At 42.1% G+C, this 13,935-nt stretch overlaps 1 protein-coding gene across 6 annotated transcripts in view; it reads left to right on the forward strand.

Annotated features, from left to right (window-relative positions):
* Positions 1-51: 51 nt before the first annotated feature.
* Positions 52-13,935, forward strand: part of SCMH1 (Scm polycomb group protein homolog 1) — a 185,876-nt gene continuing 171,992 nt past the window's right edge. For 3 of the 6 annotated variants that reach the window (XM_019429156.2, XM_019429171.2, XM_019429172.2), the window contains exon 1: positions 52-239. The gene's annotated coding sequence lies outside the window, so the exon portion shown is untranslated. The remainder of the gene's footprint in view (positions 240-13,935) is intronic. The other 3 variants (XM_053896734.1, XM_019429157.2, XM_019429159.2) reach the window with 2 other exon arrangements.

The raw sequence follows: 13,935 nt of genomic DNA on the forward strand, positions 1-13,935 counted from the left end.
CGACGGGAGGGGAGGGGCGGAAGCGGGGGGCGGGGCCGGGGAGCCGCCGCCGCCGCCGTCGTCGCCACAGCCGCCGCTGCGGTCAAGCCCCCCGCCGCCAGCCCGCCGGCCCGCCCGCCCGCCGCCCTCCGGAGCCGCCCCCGCCCGCCCCCTTCGCGCGTCGGCTCGGGCTCCCTGCGCAGCGGAAACATGGCGGCGGGAAGGGAGTGAGCCGCCCCGCGCCGCCGCTGCGCCCGCAGGTAAGCGCCTCGGCCGCCGCCTCCGCTCCCCGGGCCAGTCCGCGCGCCCTCAGGGGCCTGGGCCGGCGGGGGCCGCCCCCGGCGAGGAGGCGGCGGCGGGACCTGCCCGGCCGCCGCCCCCGCCCCTCGGGGCCCGCCGGCCGGCCGGCCGGCTGCTGGCTGTCGGGCCGGGGGGCCTGTCTGCGGTCCGAGCGCGGCCGCGGCCCTTCGCGGCCGTGTCAGCCCGGCCCCCGCGGCCCCGGCGGCCCGCTGCGCCTGGGCGGCCGGCCGGGCGGGGCCCGGTGACCGGCCGCGGGCCTGACGCCGTAGGACGGGGACAGGTCTGGAGGATCCGAGCGGCGGCCGCTCTGTCCGGGCCGGCGGGGTCGCGGGGGGTGGGGCGGGGGTGCTGTCAGTGCGCGGCGGGTCAGAGGCTCCGCTCGGCCGCGAGAGCGGGGGGATGCCTGGGGGTCGGTGCCGGCTCGGATCCTGGGCGGCGGGCGTGCGCGGGCCCGAGCTGTCAGCCGCGGCGCTCGGGCTGGCTCCGGCGGGGCGGCCGGAGCTGCGCCGGGACCGCTCACGTGGGCCGCCGGAAGCGGGCGGGGAAAGCCGGCTTCGAACCTCGGAGCCGCGGGGCACCGCGGAGGGCCGGCGGCCGGGCGGGCTGGGACGCCGGCCCCGGGACGGGCGCGAGGGGTTTCCGGGGGACGGGTGGACCCCGGAACACCTCCAGGCTGGAAGGGAATTTAAAAGTCTTCTAGGGCTCCTTTCTCCCGTCGCATGCCGAAGTCCCTTTGAAAATCCCTAAATCCACCCTGATCATTTGGCCACCTCCTCCAGTGATGGCAAACCCCGTTTCTCCCCACTCCGTTCCTGGACGGCTTTGCTTTTGAGATTTTTTTTTTTTTTTTTTGGTTGAAAGAAATCGCTGCCTCCCATTCTTCCTCGTTCTTCTCCCTTATGGGCAGCTGTTGAGTGATCAGAAGGTAGTAGTCCTTCCTCGGAGGCTCGTCTTCTCGTCGCTTGTTTTAGTTCCTTCAGTTGTTTCTGGTCCACTGAGGTTTTCTGATCCCTTCTCTGAAAGAGCTGGCCCATATCCTTTTTAAAGGAGAGAGCTTCTTAGTATGAGGAGACAAAACCTGTTAAGTTTCTCCAAGAAGATGCCTTGGCTTCAAGGATTGATCTGCTTAAATAAAAAGTATTACCTTCCTCATTTCTGTGCTGCGTTTTGAACTTAAAAAAAAAAAACAAACCCAAAACAGTCCAGTACTGTGTTCAAACGACCTAAAAGAGATCCTATTTTGTGAAAACGTTTAGATTTCCTCTCATTAAAAAAAAATCTATAAACACTTTATCAGCTGAGTTGATATATATCAAAGTGTGGCAATGCACTATGCAAAGAGGAAAGCTTATTATTTCTACTCTGAAAAAGGATTGAGACCTAATTTGGGGCTAGACTGCAATTTAATATTTAGTTGGAGAGGGAAATGCTTATTACATTGAACTCTTTGCTCTGTGTCTAACTGCCGGAAGGCCCAAAATTACTATGAAAAAGAATATTTTTTGTTGTTCACTTACCAGCATTATTTTTTTTGCCAGCTTTTTCATCGCTTAGCCTTGGTATATGGGGGTTAAGTTTTTCAAAAGTGCCTGTTACCAATGTCCTAAATAACCCAAAGCAACCCTGCAGGTTAGAAACTTTTCAAGTCCAGCAGAGGTACCATGGCCTTGTGGATAAAATGCCAAGCTCTTGTATCTGGGACCCTGTTCCAATTCTAACCAAAGTTTCACTGTTTTTAGAACATAGACAGGCACGTACCGGCAGTCAGAATTGGTTATCTTTGTTCTTATGTCTTTATTTTTTAAATTGGTCAGTGGTTTTGAAGTTTGTAGCACACTTGTCAAGTTTTGACTTCTCGTTTCTTTGTGCACATGCTATTTCCCTTTTATGTAAGTTGGGTAAAAATTTGTATAGGGCTGTTCTTTGTAGAACTGTACAGGCTCAGGAACGGCTTTGGTCCCTTCCCTTCAAAGAATGTGAAGTTAATGGTAGGGAATACTGAAAACTCTGAGAAGGAACTGGTGTGAATATCCCACTGCAAATTTAAACTCAAGTTCCAAACTTTAAGCCTGTGTATCTACTATGTATCAGGCACTTTGGTATGCACTGTTACAAAGACGAATAAGATACATTTTCAGTTCCTCTGGGGCTGGTAAATTAGATGCCCAAACAGGTCAGAATAAAAGGTGAGAGGGTTGGATGATGTTGTGGCTGCCCCAAGGTGGGCGTGTGACTAGGGGAATGGTGGTGACACTAACCGAGACAGGAAACAATGGATAAGTTTGGTTTCGGACTTGAAGATTTTTCAGTAGCTTGAGTTAAATCAAATGAACAAACGTGGTAGAAGTGAACTAGAAAACAGGGAGGTTGTGGTCAGAAAGTGGAATATTGGTGTTAACTTGTCTGATGTGGGGCTCCTCTGGGTGACAGCTAGGTCTCTGTGGGTATCTGAGGTACACTAGAGGTGAAGGTCAGCGAAGCGGAGTATGACGGGAGCTGCGAGGCTATTGTATTGAATGGGTCATCTGTGTCGAGAGTGAAGTGATTTAGGATGCTGGGGTGTGGGGAGGAGAGGATGTGACCCAGGTGCAGGGAATAGAGGGGATTAATCGGGAGGGTGGCAGATGACAGATGAGGAGGAGGGGTAGAAAGTGATGTAGCCAGATGGTGGACACCTCCAAGGAGGAGGAGGTTTTAAACAGAGAGTGCAAAAGTAGTGGTTTTTTACTTTTCCTTCTTGGGAGCAGGGTTCTGAACTCTCCAGCTTTATTCAGGACTCGTATTCTTTTTGTTCTGAAGAGTTTGTTCTTAGTCTTGGGAAGTAGGAGGGCAAGTACCCTATATCAGATATTTTCTGCTGATGCTTAATGACAGAGAGCAATAGAGGAGGGTTCCCCGCTGGTGATTAGCAGGCGGAGAGGAGACAGATAAAGCAGTGAGGCTGCACCCATGCTTTCTGGGAAGAGCCTACATTCTGAGTTAGAAAGACCAGGGTCCAAATCTAGGCTCCGTCACTTGCTAACCTTAGGACTGTAAGCAAATTGTCTGGCCTCTGTGACTTTCAGTGTCCTTACCTGTAAACAAATACATTCCTACTTCATAGGGTGTCACAAAGATTACATGGAATTATGTGTATAAAATCACTAGAAAAGCAATTGGTGCTTCCTAGATGCAAAGGAATCGTTAGTTCTCTTTCAGCTACCTTTAAGGGACTTAAGCCCTGCATGCTGACCTTTTTTCAGGTTTACCTAAATTATGAGGCAATATGTACTCTAAGAGAAAGCCAAGGGATACAGGAGTTCAGAGGAGAGAACCGTCATTTCTCAAAATTTGGAAACAAGGTTAGGCTTCACATTCAAAATAAATTTCATCTGGGCCTTGGTGAACAGATTTCAATAGATTAAATAATTTAGGTGGAGATACAAAGAGGGGAAAGTGTAAGGTATGTTTGTTAAAAATTGATAGTTGCTGGGCTGAAGCCTTTTTTTTTTTTTTTTGGTGCAAGACTGTAGTTCTCTTCTTGCCTCAGCCATGGAAGCCCATACAGAAACAGGGGCCAGAAACTCAAAGTTGTCTGGAATACTGAGCCCCCCACATGGAGTGCAGCTGTTCTGGATGGACTTCATAGGAATGACAAATAAACTTTTGTTAAACCACCAAAAAAAAAAAAAAAAAAAGTTGCCACAGGTTTGAGTATTGTGTAAGTCAGAAGTGAGCCATATGGCTGGAGAGATGGCCTGGGGCCATAGTATTAAAGACCTGGAACTATGGGGGGGTGGGGGGCACCTGGGTGTCTCAGTCAGTTAAGCATCGGACTCTTGGTTTTGGCTCAGGTCATGATCTCACTGTTGGTGGATTCGAGCTGTGTCCAGCTCTGCTGACAGAGCAGAGTCTGCTTGGGATTCTCTCTCTCCCTCTCTCTCTGCCCCTCCCCTGCTCACTCTCTGTCTCTCTCTCAAAATAGATAAATAAATAAACTTAAAAATTTTTAATGAAAAAAAAAAAAAAAGACCTGGAACTATGGAGTTTGGACTTGATTCCAGGTAGACTAGGGAGCCATAGATTGTACATGCTCTCTCCCCACCTCAGTTTCCTGTCTATAAAATTTGTAGTTTCAGAAACTTTGGATTTTTGTTTGAAGTAAACCAAGTAAGAAATTCCGCATTTGGAAACAAGTTCCTACATAGGCCAGTTTTAGTTATAGATTTATAGTTGTCGTTTAATCTCTGCAATAGCCTTGTTTGGTAGATAGGCTTAGTGGAGTTAAGAAACATAGGTGATTCTTATAGAAAGTGACTAGGGATGCTCCGATTTTAAGTTTTGTCTTTTCTATACTAAATGTCACCAGTTATTAATTATACAATCCTGGGCTCGTCACTTTACCTCTCTGGTCCTCAGTTCCCTCATTTTTGTTAGGTGTAGGTTTAACTAAGATAGTAAGTGTAAATAAAGCACTTTGCATAATGTCAGTTGTGTAACCGTCCCTCCGATGTTGTCCCTCCCCTCACACCGTTGCCAAGGCCTTAGTGCTAACTCCCTAGCCAGCAGGAACTGCTAGAGCTAATTATTTTGATAACCTTATGGCCACATAAAGCAGCTAGTCTTATCATCTGTTATCTTTGTCCTGCCTTCTCCAGTCACTGTCTTCCAAACTGCTTTTCCTGTGCTGACTCAGCTTCCTCCTCCTGTCTCCCAACCCTGCTTGTTTGTTCCCTCATACCTTTCCATAGGCTCTCTGAAACCCCTGTTTCCTACCCTGCTAACCATTTTACTAGATTTGTGTGTGTGTCATGGAGAGCACCTATAGTTGCCTGCTCTGTAGTTCTTTTGAATGGGTGCAGCGCATTCTCCCACGCCCTGTGCACAACGAGGAAGATAAGGATGTTTGTAGTTTTCTGTGCACCACTGTTTTGTCCACCTTCTTGAAATCGGTGTGCTGTGTGGTACAAGGGCTACTCTTGTCTTCTTGTGTATAGAGCTTCTCCATCATTTAGGACCTGACATGTACGGTCTTCCTTTCCACCTCAATTTCCGTCCTCACCCTGAGTAACTGCAGTTTTCACACAGATGATTGTTTCCCCGAACAATTGCGCCTTCAACTCAAGCGATCATCCTTTTAGCTTATCAACTCCCATAGTCACACCATGGACCTTGTTATCACCCCGAGATGGCCCGCCTCTGCAATTATAAACGAAGACTTGCAGCTTTATTCAAAATGTCTCCGACTTGACCTTCGACAGCTCTGTTGTTTGATCTCTTTGAAGCCTGCCTTCACGTCCTTCCCTATCCGGGAAGGATGATTAATTTTCTTAGTCTACCATTTATTCAGTTTGCTTTCTTGCCGTCCTCCTCCATTCCCTTGCTCTGCTGTTCTTCTGCCCTTGTCTGGGCAAAATCTCGAACCTCGTTGGATCAGACCTCTCTTTTGGCAGTCGTAGCCCAGAGGCCTGCTGGAGATCACACGCTTCTCTGCAGATTGCTGCCGTTGTGCCTTGAGTACCTAGTCATTTCTTTGCCCTAGTCTTCATGAGGTCTTATGTCACATGTTTCTCAAAATCATATCTGTATTTTCTTGCTTCCTCCTCTTTCTCAAGACTAAATCTCTGACTCTTGTCAACCTCTTTCTCTCTTCTGACTCCTTTTCTTTTATTTAAATCTGCTTAGAAATCTCCCATCTTGAAGTAAATCTTGTAAATAAAATCTTAAATGCATGTCTCCCTCCAGGCACCACCTAGTCTCCTACCTATCTCCTTTACTCGAACTTGTTGAGTTGTATACATTTAATACGTAAACTTTCTCACTCTTACCTCTTCGTTGCATTCTGGTTTTAGTCTCCATCACTGAATAAGCTTCAGTTTCCTTATCTGAAGATGAGGCTAATGGTAGCTATTAAGTACTATAATACCTGAAGATTTTTGTGATTTTAGGTGAGGTAATCTATATGAAAGAGCCCTGCACAGTGACTAGCACATTGTAGCAATGCTATATATGTTACATTCATGTGTTCCTTTTGTTATTATTGCTACTTATTTAATCTTCAAAAGACTCATGAGGGGATAAGCCTCCTTATTTTGCAATAAAGGAAACAGATTTAAAGTTTTAGAAATTTGCCCAGATCTTACAGAGTCTCTGAACTGCTCTGAGCGGGGTCACCAGCCTTGTCCTTATTGGTAACAACAGGGGGAGGCAGGCAATTTTAAGGCCTCAGCAGCAGCATTTCACATTTATGATTATCCCCTCTTCTCAAAACTTTCTTTTCCCCCTTTGGCTGCGGTGCCTGTCAGCGTGTTAGTTCCTCCTTGGCCACTTTACCCCAAGTGTTTTTTGGATGAGAACCTCCCTCCTCTTGCCTGTCTTTGGTCCTAAGCCTTCTTCTGTACATTCCCTTAGCAATCTCAGCCACTCACTTGGCTTACGGTAATGACTGTTAGCTCATGACTCAAATTTCTATCTGTAGTCAAGATAATCTCCACTGAGTGTTAGAGCTGTGTACTTAGCTCCCTGTAGTCAGCTTCACAAACAGCTATGTATCATATCTGCTTTAAAGTCAATATGGCCCATCACCATAGGTCCTAGCGTGCTGTGTGAAAACCTTCTGAAATTGAAACGGACCTAATAAAAGTTGTCTTGAGTTTTGTTTTGTTTTGTTTGAGAGAGAGAGAGCATGCATGCACAAGAGTGATCCTGGGAGGGCAGAGAAAGAGGGAGAGAGAGAATCTTAGGCAGGGCTCAATCTCACCACTGTGAGATCATGACCTGAGCCGAAATCAGGAGTCGGATGCTTAACTGACTGAGCCACCCAGGCTCCCCAAGAGATATTTCTTAAAATAAAGTCAGCGTGTCCCAAATTGAACCTAACATCCTTGCCACTTTTCCTGCCCCTCCTTCTTCATTTAAGAAAACTTGTTTTCCTCACGAGTGATTCTGGTTTAGAGAAATTTCTGTTTATTCAGTAAATAGTTATTGTTGATCACTTAGAGATATTTAAGGCATAGTTGTTTCTCTCAGGGAGCTCACTGTTTATGAGGGGAAGGTAAGACACGTACTTAACTAATTCGTATACATAACTCTAAAAACTCCAGAAATTCAGAGGTGGAACGAGAGGTCACTGACTTCTGGGGTGGTCTTGTAAAATCTCCAGGTTCATTGCTTAAGGAAAGCTCGACATAGGTGATTTGAGAGTAGAGGCTGAGGGTGCCCGGGGGGTTCAGTTAAGAGAGTAGTAGAGGCTGAGATGGAAAGGATGAGAATCTGGGAACAGAATTGCTTTTGGAAAGCTAAAAGTGAAAATTTTGTCCTTTCTCTTAAACCCTTGGAATATTACACACTTCATTAAAACCAAAATTCTTGTAAGATGGTTTTAATTGCTCTTTGACAAAAAGTGTCATAGGCTCAGTTAGCAGCAGTTTGTTGGAGCATTGTATTGAACATATACTCTGTTAGACACTTGGAAGATAGAGCTTAATAGGAAATATTCAGTGCTGTGTAGGCATTTGTAGCCTGCTAGTGAAGACACTAGTGATAATTATATTACAGTGTAGTAAGTGCTATAGCAGTGGTAGGTGCAGTATGGTGGGATTGCTATATATTGCTAAGGGCCGAATTCTGTCTCTTGCCTGCCCTCAAAATTGGTGTGGTGAAGTCCTAACCTCCAGTATTTCAGAATATTTCAGTATCTCCCATTTGGAGATAGGGCCTTTAAAGAGGTAATTAAGCTAGAATGAGGTCGTATGGATGGGCCCTCATCCAATATGACTTGTGTCATAGTATAAGAAGAGGTTAGGACACATACAACGGAAAGACTGTATGAAGAGAGGGAGAAAACAGCCATCTATATAAGCCTAGGCGAGAGGCCTCGGAAGAAATCAACCCTGTTGACACCTTGATCTTGAACTTCTAGCCTGTGTAACTGTGAGGAAATACATTTCTGTTGTTTCAGCCACCCAGTCTGTGGTTGGTCTTTGTTATGGCAGCCCAGCAAACAAATACAATAACCATTCCAGAGGACTTTGTATCTAGTTCTGCCTCAGAGTTTCAGGGATGATGTAAATGACACTGGGGCGATGGGAAGGTGAGAAGGAATACATAATTATAGTTGGGTATTATTGAAGGATGCCACATACATTTTCTTATTTAATTTGAAACATCCTACCCATGAGGTAGGATGCCAGGTCATTATACACTCCATGACTGATAAGGAACTGAGGTGCGGGTGGAATAAATGATGTACCCGCTATCAAACGGCTAATAAATGTCAGAACAACAACTCGGAACCAGGTCTTCTTACTCCACATTTTGTGCTTTGTCCAGAATGATTCATTCCCTCCTGTGACCTCCTTTTTAAGACCCTGTGCTGTCTGAACTTCCTGCTGTTTCTGTTGCAAGTAATCATGTCTTAATTTTTGTATATTTTGAAACATATAAAGGCTTCTGTCTTATTTTTTTCCTCTGATTTGTTGTAAATGTTACAGTTGTTAGCTTTTAAAATGAAAGCATATGCATATTGTATATTCATTTTAATTGCTATGTCTATTGCTCATTGGCATATTATAGCATATTTCCAAGTGTTTTGTTATTTATTATAATTGCTTTACACTCATGCTTATGTAGACTTTCCTCAGGGGCATTCAAACATGATGGAAATAAAGGCTATTTTTGTTATTATGTCTTGTAAAGTATAATAGAAAACATGAGAGCCAGTATACTTGTTCTTGGAGATATTTAACAAGAGAGCAGACAACCATTTGTCTTAGATGATTTAGAATATTAGACTCCCAACCTTGATTTTTTTGGTGTTCTGTCTTATCTCCACAGTTACTTCAAGAGACTGCCAGAAACTCTTCAAACCAGATTAAATTTTTTAAAAAATAAATGAATTTTTTGGGCACCTGGGTGACTCAGTCACTTAAGCGTTTGACTTGGGCTCAGGTCATGATCTCACAGTTTGGGAGTTCAAGCCCTACGTTGGGCTCTGTGCTGACAGCTCAGAGCCTGGAGCCTGCCTCAGATTCTGTGTCTCCCTCTTTCTCTGCCTCTCCCCTGCTGAAGCGCGCACGCTCTCTCTCTCTCTCTCTCTCTCTCTCTCTCTCTCAAAAATAAATAAATATTAAAAAATAAAAATAAGTGAATTTTAAAGGTGAATTTGGCAGTATAAAAGTTTATAAAGACTAATAGGCATAGAGAGTCATAATTCCAAATGAAGGGAATGCAGGAGTTTAAAAATGTCTAATTTCTTTATGTGTATTTGTTCAGTTTTTCATTCATTCATTCAACAAATATTTAATTATGTCTACTAACTGCCAGACAGTGTGCTGTGTGCAGTGACAAAAAAGAATGCCATAATTTTTAAAATGCAAAGACAAGCCACAGAGTTAAAGAATATATATGTGGTACATGTATCGGCCAAATACCACAATCTGTAATAATAAAGGATTCCTACAAATAGATTAGAAAAAGACAAATTCATAGAAAAATGACAAGGCATAAATGAGGCAACCTAAATATTTATTACCCATTGACCAGTAATTAAAGGCAAATTAAAGCTCTAATGAGATGTCTTTTCATACCTATTAGATTGGCAAAAATGAAGAAGTCTGGTAATACCAAATATTGTCAGGATGTGGAGTTAAGGGAACTCTTGGACACTCTTGATGGGAATAGAAATTGTACAATCATGGTAAAGAATAATTTGTCAGTGTCTAGTAAAACTAAAGTACATATAACCTGTAGTCCAACAATTCTGCTCCTAGGTCAGTACCCTTTAGAAACTCTCCAATGTATGCATGAAGAGATACACAAAAATATTCATACAAGGGGCACCTGGGTGGCTCAGTCAGCTGGGCCTCTGACTTTGGCCCAGGTCACGATCTCACGTTTTGTGAGTTTGAGCCCCATGTACGGCTTTGTGCTGACAGCATGGAGCCTGCTTTGAATTCTGTCTCCTTCTCTCTGTGTCCCTTCCCCACTCATGTGCACACGTGCGCACCTGTGCTCACTCTTTGAAAAGTAAACATTTAGAAAAATCTTTTAAAAAATTAATGCGTGGGGCGCCTGGGTGGAGCAGTCGGTTAAGTGTCCGACTTCAGCCAGGTCACGATCTCGCGGTCCGTGAGTTCGAGCCCCGCGTCGGGCTCTGGGCTGATGGCTCGGAGCCTGGAGCCTGTTTCCGATTCTGTGTCTCCCTCTCTCTCTGCCCCTCCCCCGTTCATGCTCTGTCTGTCTCTCTCTGTCCCAAAAATAAATAAAAAACGTTGAAAAAAAAATTAATGCGTTATTATAGCAAAAATTTCAAACTACTCCAAATGTCTATCAATAAAAGAATGAAAATATTACAGTACATTTATCTAATGGAATTCTATACAATAATGAACGTGGACTAGAACTATCTAGTAACTTGAGTGAATCTGAAAAATAAAAGGTTGAGTGAATAAAACAAGTGACAGAACACGTTTACATAAAATTTAACATGTATGTATTATTTAGGGAAGTATACTTAAGCAATAATTGTTTAAGCAATTGCATGGTTATAATAAACATCAAATTAAGGATAGTGGGTTTCTCTGAATGTCAGGGCAGGGAGAAAAGACGGGAAGGATGCTGGGAAGAGCACACGGGGGAGCTTACATCGTACAGTAGTCCTCCCTTAACTCCTGTTTTGGTTACCCATGGTCAACCACAGTCAGAAAGCTGATTGAGGACCCTCCTTCTGATGGATGTATGGTCAGATCAGTAGTAGCCTAAAGCTCTATCACAATGCCTCCATCATTCTCCTCACTTCATCTCGTCACACAGGGATTTTATCATCTCACACTGCAAAGAAGGGTGAGTGCAGTACAATAAGATATTTTGAGAGAGGAAGGGACCACATTCACATAACTTTTCTATAGTTTACTTATTTATTTTGAGAGAGAGAGAGGGAGAAAGACAGTGTGAGTGGGGGAGGGGCAGAGAGAGAAAGAGAGAGAATCCAGCACTTAGAGTGCAGAGCCTGATGCGGGGCTCCAACTCACGAACCATGAGATCATGCCCTGAGCTGAAATCAAGAGTCAGATGCTTAACCGACTGAGCCACCTGGGTGCCCCTCACATAACTGTCATTACAATATAATTTTTCTGTTTTATTAGTTACTATTGTTAATCTCTTGTGCCTAATTTTTAAATTAAACTTTATCATAGGTATGTATGTACAGGAAAAGACAGTATATATAGGCTTTGGTACTATCCACAGTTTTAGGCATCCACTGGGGGTCTTAGAACACATCCCCCACAGCTAAGGGAGACTACTGTATTAGTAGATATCTTTTTCAACTAGGTTGTGGTTATATGGTTATGTGGTATATTCTTATACCTTTGTATCTATCTGAAATACTATATGGGTATTTTTAAAGAATAATAGATGTAGCCCTCATTATGAGTGTAATGTAGGGAGGGAGGGAGTAGCAGAAATATAAAGAGATGTTATTATGATGAATCATGTAAAATTGCTGTTTTTATAGGTCTTAAATGGTCTAATACGAGCAATTTCAAGTGGCTCCACCTCATTCAGTCTAATGTAAATTGTGCTCTCACTTGGATATATTCAGAGGACTGTGGGAACACAAGGGTAAGGACAGCTGAGTGCTGAGGCAAGAGGAGCAGGATGATCTTTGGAAAGTCTTCAGATATTGAGAATGGCATTGAAACTGCATCTTAGAAGCTGAGAAGGAATTCACTAGGTAGAGAGGAGAAAAAAGAGGGCCTTCCAGATAGAAGTCAAGCCCCTTGGAGTGAATTGAATACCTCAGGAGGAATATGTGGAGGTCAAAGAAATGCAGGGAGGGGGAGACTAAGAAGAGGGACAACATGTGCAACTACGTGGGTGGAACTGGAGGGTATTATTGCTAAGGGAAATTAGAGAAAGATAAATATCGTATGACTTCACTCATATGAGGACTTCAAGAGACAAAACAGGTGAACACAAAGGAAGGGAAGCAAAAAGAAAAACAGGGAGGGGGACAAAACAGAAAAGACTCTTAAACATGGAGAACAAAGAGGGTGACTGGAGGGGTTGTGGGAGGGGGGATGGGCTAAATGGGTAAGGGGCACTAAGGAATCTACTCCTGAAATCATTGTTGCACTGTATGCTAACTAATTTGGATGTAAATTAAAAAAAAAATAAAATTAAAAAAAAAAAGAAGAGGGACAACATAATAGCAAATATCTGTATAGTGTTTACTATGCATTTTAATATGCATATAAACTCATGTGATCCTCCCAGATGGGGAAACAGGCACATAAAAGTTAGTAACCTGACCAAGGTCATGGGGCTAACGACTGGTGCAACTAGGATTTGAACTCTGGCGATCCAAGTCCAGAGTCTGTGCTCTTGGCCAGTACGCTATACTGACTCACTACACTATAAGCACTTCACACACACACACAGATATACATATTATATATATAATATATTATATATAATAATATAATAAATATATATATTTATTATAAAATATAATATAATATATATAATATATATTATATAATATAATATATAATATATATTATATAATATAATATATAATATATATATTATATAATATAATATATAATATAATATAATAAAATATAAAAAATATATATTATTATATATAATAAATATAATAAATATATATATTATATAATATATATATTTATTATATATATATTTATATATTATATTATATTTATATATATTATATATATAATATATATAATATATATAAATATATATATTATATATATTATATATATAATATATAATATAATATAATAAAATATAAAAATATATATTATATATAATAAATATAATAAATATATATATATTATATATATATTTATTATATTTATTATATTATATATAATATATTTATTATATTTATTATGTTTTATATATATTATATATATATAGTATATATATAGTATATAAATTGTATATAAATATATATAATGTATATATAATATGTATATACAGCATATATATAATATAGTACATGTATATATGTATATATATGCATAAATATAATATATATATACAGCATTGTCCTCTAAGGTAGAGTAAGGGATAGCAAGATCACAGAGATGTGACTAACTCAGAAGAGTAGTGATTCTACTAGTTCTGTGTGCCAGTAATTATAATTCCATTTAATAATGAAAAAGATGGAGTCAGGGAGACTATTGAAAATCGATCCTAAGTATTTGATGTATCAACACAATTGAAAATTTTAATCCTCTGCTGTCTGTATCATAGTTTCTCTAACACGCTGACTGGGATTCATATGGACAGTTTTGTTTATTCTTCTTTATTTTCTGGTTTTAATAAAGGTAGAACGAAGGATATTGTTGATTTAGTGGATTTCCAGAAATGGATGATGTTCTAAAGATCAGTACTTCAGTCTTCAATATTTCATAGACAGGAAGGTAAAAGAGACCATATGGTTTGTGGAAAGAATTGTGGCTTGGTGGTCGAGATTCCCAGTCAAGTCCCAGTCTGCACCTCACTCTGTGATTTAGGCAAGGGGTGCAGTCGGTGATCTCTAAGATTTCTTCCAGTGCATAGGTTCCAGGACTATTAGGTTAAATATTCAATGAAGAAATTGAGGCTTAAAGAAGGGATGTGGTTTGTCCAGCTCATAAAACTGGA

The sequence above is a fragment of the Panthera pardus genome, unplaced genomic scaffold, assembly GCF_024362965.1.
Source record: "Panthera pardus isolate Hobbes unplaced genomic scaffold, ASM2436296v1 HiC_scaffold_11, whole genome shotgun sequence".
In the NCBI taxonomy this organism is placed as follows: Eukaryota; Metazoa; Chordata; class Mammalia; order Carnivora; family Felidae; genus Panthera; species Panthera pardus.